Source organism: Gallinula chloropus (assembly GCF_964237585.1).
Source record: "Gallinula chloropus genome assembly, chromosome: 1".
In the NCBI taxonomy this organism is placed as follows: Eukaryota; Metazoa; Chordata; class Aves; order Gruiformes; family Rallidae; genus Gallinula; species Gallinula chloropus.
Window position 1 is genome coordinate 113,232,197 of NC_140085.1, and position 7,870 is coordinate 113,240,066.

Consider the following 7,870-nt stretch of genomic DNA (forward strand, 5'->3'; position numbering starts at 1 on the left):
ACTAAGACATTACCATATCACCTATAAATGCATAATTCAGAGAAGGTATAACACTGGAAGATGCAGTTAGAAAATGCAGGATGTTTAAATTCTTTCTCCTTGGGGAGAATGACTGAAGAGAAGTGAACTTGTACATATGCACGAGTTTCACACAGCTGAGTTCCTGAACATCCTGGAATCCTCATGGGAATATGGTAACTTCCATTGCACTTGACAGCTTTTCATTTGAAGTGCAAAAAATCCACCTGTACCATATCAAAATCATTTTCATTTTAAGCAAATACAAATTTATTACTTTTCAGAATTATATATCAGTTTTAGCTCAGCTGCTTTACTGTTTATTAAAAGAATCTTACAACCACTATGGTGAGTGATGTCCCAGACATTCCCTTCCAATTATGTTGAACTATAAGTGTCAATTCCTATAAGACGTTTCATTCTTCAATGACTACTTTCATGGATGTGATTTAAATTATACCAAAGGGTTTTAATTAAAGTCACCCTTGTCATGCAAATATTTAATTTGTATTGATACATTTTTAGCTATAAACCACTGTCTTGATGCTTGGAAAAGGCTCTTTAAAATTCATAAGACTATTTTAATACAACGCCGACACTGTGTTACTTGTGACATGAGATATCTGCCAGTCATTCATTATCTGTCTGGCTGGTGAGGCTGTAGAGTTGAAATTCTAGCTCAGACTGTTTCAGAACAGCAGAGGTTTCTGCCAGGCTTGTATAACTTCAGTTAAGTATGAATAAAAATAAAAAAAAATATAAAAATGGGGTTGCAAAATCTTGAAACTTTTCACAAGTCTCATGGTCATAAGTGTGCTTCTCAGAGATACAGCTTTTGAAGTCACCTCTGCAGAAATAGCTGAAGTTTTTTACTGAGGAAGAATGGTGCTTCTAGCCTTGAGCAGTGCAAATAAACGCTTTAATATGAGATGCTTCAAGGATCAGAGTCCAAAAAGTGAGTATAAATAATTTTATATTGGCATCTTTCTTTTATTTTTGTTATTTTTTGCCCTCCCAATTTGAGAAGTGGAACAGCACTGAAATAGAGAAGTCATAGAACATCCTTCTTTCAAGATATGGTTAGAAAAAGCCACTTGACCTGACCTATTGTTGACGAGGAAGCCAGACGGGATGGCCCCCAGAAGTCCCTTCCAGCCTAAAATTCTATTATTTGAAAGTCATCTTCACAATTAGTTATAACCTTGAGGATTTACACATAGTAAAAAATGTATTTCTTCTTCTCTAGATGCTGGAGCATTAGGTCCCTACTTATTATGCTTCCATAGCTCCTATTGTATAATCCTCTGAGTGACACTGTGCTGTGCCTTGGAGAAAGGACAAAATACTGTGCCTCAAAAGCATTTGTTTTGGCCTCTGTTTCTTAGGAAACTTAAGGATGCCCAGTGTAACTTAGCAGTTATGGGGGAATATGGCATAGTAGCTTTCTAGGAGGTGCAAATATTTGTATTACTATAAAGCCAACTATGAGCACCAGCAACTTTTGCCATCTCCCTATTTGTTTCTTTCTCATCTCATTTTGGAAGGGCTCCACTGACGACCTTCCACTAGAATGAAACCAGCCACTTATTCCTACCTATTGTTTCTTATATTTTTCAGTGGATCTCCAGGCGTGCAAACTTCCCCTCCCATCTGACGGCTGCTTGGCCTCCTGAAGAGCCTCTGGCAAGGAAACTTTTTCCCTTTGTAAATCTGTGCCAGCCTCATCAGCAGGCTGTTCCTGGTGTACATGCTCACTGGCTCCTTCTGACTCCTCCATCCAAAAGATTTGTAAGGCCTGACTTCCCTTTGCCAAAGCTCTGCTGAGCTTTCTGAATACCCAGTGTTTATTTATTCGCCTACTGATTCTTTGTAGTCTGGCTTGATCAGGCTGCCTGGTGGAGGTGTCGCTAGCCACCCTGCAGTTCTGTGATATGGAGACAGTCTCACGCAAGCCGTTTCACATCACAGTTTCATCATTAAGATCCTTAGAAACTCCATGTGGTCCAAGAGATTTGTGTCTGCTCTTTTCATCCATTTGATTTCTGACCTTGTCAATTTGAGACAGAGCCTCTGGTGCATCCCCTGTAAGGACACACAGCGTGGGAAATGCCTTGAGCTTCTCCATGATAAACAGATACAGAAAGATAATTTCATTTCCCTGCTTTGTCCTTATCTTACTTGAGCATTCACTCCTTTTATGTCTCTGCTGTCTGTCAGGTCTCCACATCTTCTGGCATATGTCCTGCTACTGCTGTGTCTGAAAAAAAATGTTATTATTCTTGCAAGTTATTCTTCAAAATCTTCTTTACCCTTCCTTACAGTGTTTTTACAAGTGACCTGGCAAAGTTTAGGACCCTTTCTATTTTCCTGACAACATCACAACTTCACAATTCTGTTTGCCATTGGCTGTCCCGTTCATGTAATTTTGCAAAACACCTAATATAGAACTGTAGAATCACAGGACTGTTCGGGTTGGAAGAGACCTCGAAGACCACCTAGTGGACACACCTTGCCTTGGGCAAGGACGCACTCCACTAGCTCACGTTGCCCAAAGCCCCATCCAACCTGGCCTTGACGCTGCCAGGGAGAGGGGAGCCACAGCTTCTCTGAGCAGCCTGTGCCAGCACCTCACTGCCCTCACAGGGAAGAATTTCTTCCTAATCTAAATCTAGTTTCTTTTACTAAAGTCAAGCTTCTTGTCCACCAATAACCCCAAGTCCTTCACCCCTGTTCTCAGTCCATTCCTTGCCCAGCCTGTAGTTGTGCTTGGGCTTTCACTGGCCCACGTGCAGGAACTTGTGTTTGGCCTTGTTAAATGGTTCTTGGTTTTCCTCTTTAAAATGGGAGTTATGTTTCCCTTTTTCCAGTCAGTCCAGCTCATGACTTCCCAGTGCTTCAGAGGTCATTCTTTGCTGTCCTGGGGTACTCTGAATCCACAGCACTTCTCTTTTTATGAGCACTAGCGGGTCAGTAAAGAAAGTGAGTAGTTCTGTGAACAGCCAACTTAATGAAGCCTGCTTCCAGATGAACTGCTGTGAGGTGGTTGTATTTCCTGATACCTAAAGTACCAGCTCTCATCAAAAAGCTTCCTGCAATTTGAGTATTCATAAAGCTTTTTCTTTTAATGTGTATTCACCATTTTGTATTAATGTAGTTGATCTCATGCAGCTACCTTTCTCCCCCTCCCAAAAAAGAAGATTAATAAGACTTCCTCTTCCTACGTAGACACTGAGGTTTACAAAACTTGGGAGAAAAAAATTGGTTGAACTGGCTAATAGATTCAATACTTTTAGGGAACGCTAACGGATACATTTATATGGCAAGCACAACATCATTCTAATTTCTACAAGAATGGACACAGAACAAAATCTTTCAAAGTGACAACACAGAGAAAGCAACGGGTCCTGTTGCAACCCTGGCAGCTGGTAACTCCCCACACTAGTTTTCAACAGGCAGAAATCTTCTCCCATGCCACCTTTTTGTTGTGCATCCAGAAAGCCAGGACAGTGTCTTGATCTCAGGGAGCAGCTCACATTGAGGACCCAGCTCACCTCCAGCCACAGCAAAGCTGTGCCAGGTTGTCCTCTGGCCATACTGCCTGACCTGCCTGAAATGGTTTCTGCCTGACCACTGACCAGCCTTGCTGTTCCTCTGCCCTGGCAGACAGGTGTGTGCTGCAGCTGCCCAGGGAATCCGGAGACTTCCTCTCATGGCACAGAATCCTTGGGAGTAGAGGGAAAACAAAAACTCCTACCTCAGAGACAGTTAGTGGAGGTGAGGTGCTGCTTTTGGTCCTGCACAGTGTCTTTGTCCCTTTTCTCTAATTCAGGTGCATTCCCCAGGCAGTAAGTCTGAGAGTGCCTGCAGTTGCTGTGCCTTGCAAAGTGGTGATGGAGAACTACTTAGATAGAAAGCCTATGCAGATTAAACTGTGCAAATTAAAACTAGTGTAAAGATAATTGAATCTCAATAGTCCTTTCTCCCTCAGTCACCACCACCACCCTTTGAACTCTCTTTCAGGTCATAGGGTGCAGATAACAACTGTGGGCATCTGACGTGCCTTGAACCACAACAGCCTTGACTTCCCTACCATACACAAGTGTCTCTGTTACCTCACGTGCTCCCTGCCTGCTACCTCATGTGATCCCTTCCTGTTGTATTCAGTGTTCCTCAGCTGAAACTCCAACTGTAAACATTTCAGGCCAAAACTGCCTCTTAGTTACACTTTCAGCATATGCAGGAAAAAAATGGGCAGTGGCATTTAGACTGCTGCAGAATAGAGGAAAGATAAGCCCAAAGGCTTATCAGTTCTTCTGTGGTATTGGGGAAGTTCCTTCCCGAACGTTCTGTGACTCATTCCGTTTACTGCTGGTTTTGCACATCGTGTTTGATAAGTTCTGTGCAGGTAAAAATGAAATCTGTGGCAAAACAGGGACATAAATCATTCATAAGGTGGTTACAACTGTGTGTCTCTTCTTCTTGCTGAGACTTAATTTTTCTAACTATGTATGCAAGAGACATCCCCTGAAGTACTTAATAGCACCACACTGATTTTTCCTATGGTGTAGCTGGTATTGCAGAGCCTGATTTTACATCAAATTTAGTGTGTTTGTGCTGAAGACAATTATATAGCGAACCAATAGATGAAGTAGATGGAATTAAAAGCAAGCTGACAGTCTGTATATAGCTCCTTCAAAAAGTTAAATGGAGCAACAAGGACAGTAAACGCCTGAGAGAGAAACCTATGCTATTTTTCATTTCCCTACAAAGAATGCTGATAAGGGCTTTTTTCAAGTTGGGTGGGGGTTATAAGCAAAAATATTATTACCGTTTTTTGGCTGTGAAATACCAGTCAGAGAAAGCCAAGGGATTTCAGATGATGTTTCTGTTCAGTTCAATGACTTATTTTTTTTCCCAGTCAGATTTAATATGCTCTGCCTGTTTAAAGGGCATTTAAACACACAGCACATATAAACATGCTTCCTAAAAAACAGCACTTTGTCTCTGGTCAAAAAGAGTAGTCTGTACATGGGCTTGCAGTAGAGAAGGAATGCTCGCTCCAAGCTCTACTCCAGAAATTCTGCTTTTGCCTGAGGAAGCCTTTGCTTTGTGGCATGATTTTGATTTGGCTTTCTACTGTTACATTTTTCAACTGTTCAGGTGGCCTTTGAAACAAGTATATATAACGTACTTGGAAAAAAATATTGTTGTTTCAAGAGGTACTTTAGGAAACAGAAAACCCAGACAACGCTGGAGTTTTTTACATCTACTAGCAAGACAGAGACATCCAGGATAGAAACAGTGGCATCCTTTGGTCTAATCAAGGTTTAATTGAGTCTGCACTGTCAGTCAGGCAAAGGGCTGAAGGAAACAAAGCAGGATTTTAGAAAGTAGCATTAAGGAAGCATCATTTAGTAATTTCCAGAGGTTGCCAGCTGGTTGACAGAAGTGCTGCTGAGCTCTTTTTAAAACAAGCTTTTCTAATTACCAACATTTCTGTTTTCTCTAATTATCTGCTCATTGTTCTATAAAGCACTAAGCACTTTTTTAGCATTCCAACTAAGAAATCATAATATGCTAGTAATATAGCAATATAACAACATATAAGGTGGCCCCAGCAACATTAGCATCAGCTGATGTGTCCCTCTATGCCAGCCTAGACCCCATCTGCCTCTCCAGAGAGAGGACACGATCTTTCACTTCTTTTCAATGCAGCTCACAGCATCGTCTGATAAACCAGTCATCTGGTTTTGTTCCTCCTCTTCTTTCACACCTCAATTCTCCTAGTAACAGTGGAGATAAAATGATAGATATTTCAAATAAATGAGTGCTTTTGTTTCTCAACATAAAGCAAGAGAAGCTTTTCTCTTTTTTTGAGAAAAAGACAACAGGAGCATTTCATTTTCTCTTGCCTTGTCATGTGCCTCTGGAAAGCCATAGGCGTGTAGTCTGGGAGAATTAAAGAGTTAAATCTTCATACTTGAAGTCCACCTATGCTAGAATGTCATTTGTTCTCGTGTTTCACCAAACCAGCACACAAATCCTAGCCATAACATTTTGGCTGGAATTAAGAGTTTAGCAGCTAATTCACATAGCACCAGTTACCATTGTGCTTCGCACAGGTTCCCACACCTTCCACCAGCCTCTGAACTCCAGCTCTTACAAGGATGAGTGAAAATATATTGATTTTGATGGCCATTGGGACTGTTTGCCTCAAATCTAGTATAATATGTCCCTGCACTGTAATTTAACATGATCTTTTGAAACCGAGTATCAAACTTTAGTCTTTAGAAGCTACAGTGTTTGCCTTCACATATATTCTTCCTGTTTCCACTGCTAATGTATTCTGATGATCGCACACTCAGTGAAGCCAATAACTGCTTGCTGTACATCCAAGCATTTAAAAAAAGTTGAACTTCTTAGAGCATCTTTAGCATGTCTGTTATTGCTTGCAAGACTGACTTTGTTAAGCTCTTAATAAACTCGTGTGCTTTTGGAATAGTAATTCAAATTTGTCTTCTGATGGGGATATGGCAATGTCAAATTCATTCTGAAATGTAAATCCATTGATGTGATTACAGGTTTATCATTCCCAAAGTCTTCCTTTGGTTTTGGTTTTATTTGAGATGCCAGTTGTTTGAGGAAGATTTTTATCAAATATGCTTCATGTAAATTGAATGAAACCAGTAATTTATTACTGTCATTTTTTGCATCTGTAATGACAACATTTTCTTCATCATTTGTCTCACTGTGGCACCCAATACTGTGGTGTTCTAGGACTTTCTACATCAAAACAATAGCAATAATGTAATTGTTAATAAATTTATGAGCCCAAGTCTCTAGTTCTTCTCACCTTTTGGGTAGAAGCTTACTTTGGGCTAAATTAAAGGAGTTAATTTTTCATATTTTCATTCTCATCTAGACACATAGTTGACCAGTGTTCTTTGTTTTTGAAGAGTGTTTGGTTTGGTTTGGTGGCAGTTTTCCTGGTGGAACACTAGTACTGGTGCCTGGTGGGCACTAGTACTTGGTTTGTTATATCTATCACAGAAAATGAGAATATTTTGGAAAATTAGAAGGGTTCAGTATTGTGTAAAGATAATCATCCTCTCTTCCTTGTGAACTTGCTCCAAGTGGAGTGAGAACACTCCATCTCATCTGCCACAGATTTTCTGCATGACCTGTATTTTCCCAATACGATGACCCTTGCATTAAAACATCCACTTTTTAATGGCCCTTACACTTTGCCTGTTAACCCACACTTACTCATGTTGTAGGGAGTAAACTCGGCATTACCACTTCAAGAAGTTACCACTTCTGGACCATATTTTTTAATTATTGCTTTTATGAACCCTGAATAGAGGTAGGTATGTTCTTACAGAGATAAGAAATGACCCACAAGTGCTGCCTTCCACCAGGCAAGACAAGAGAACCCTCACTCCCAGCTCTAGCTGTGGCCAGGTCCCAGGGTGAGCCTGTTCTCATAGAGGCAAGTTCTTGCCTTGGCATGGAGTGGATGGGGCAGTGTTGTATGTTTCCTCCAGAGGCACATACCAGCACTAAACCCCTTTCCTGCCAAGTCCACCGCACTTTGAATTTCAATTTCTGGCACAAGTATGCCAACTACACCAGGAGATTAAGACTGTAAACTGGCACCACACTCCAATGAAAAGCCAGACAAAGGGCACAACTGTGGCTTAATGTGCCTGCAGCAGCCCAAACCATGGAGGGAAGAGTCAGCTGCCCTCTGGATCAACCAAGAGTGAATGCATTGTCTTCTTGTTCAGCTTTGAAATGCAGTGAATTACAGTAATCCCTCCCAGAGGTGACAAATTGCAGGATTATTAAGGGT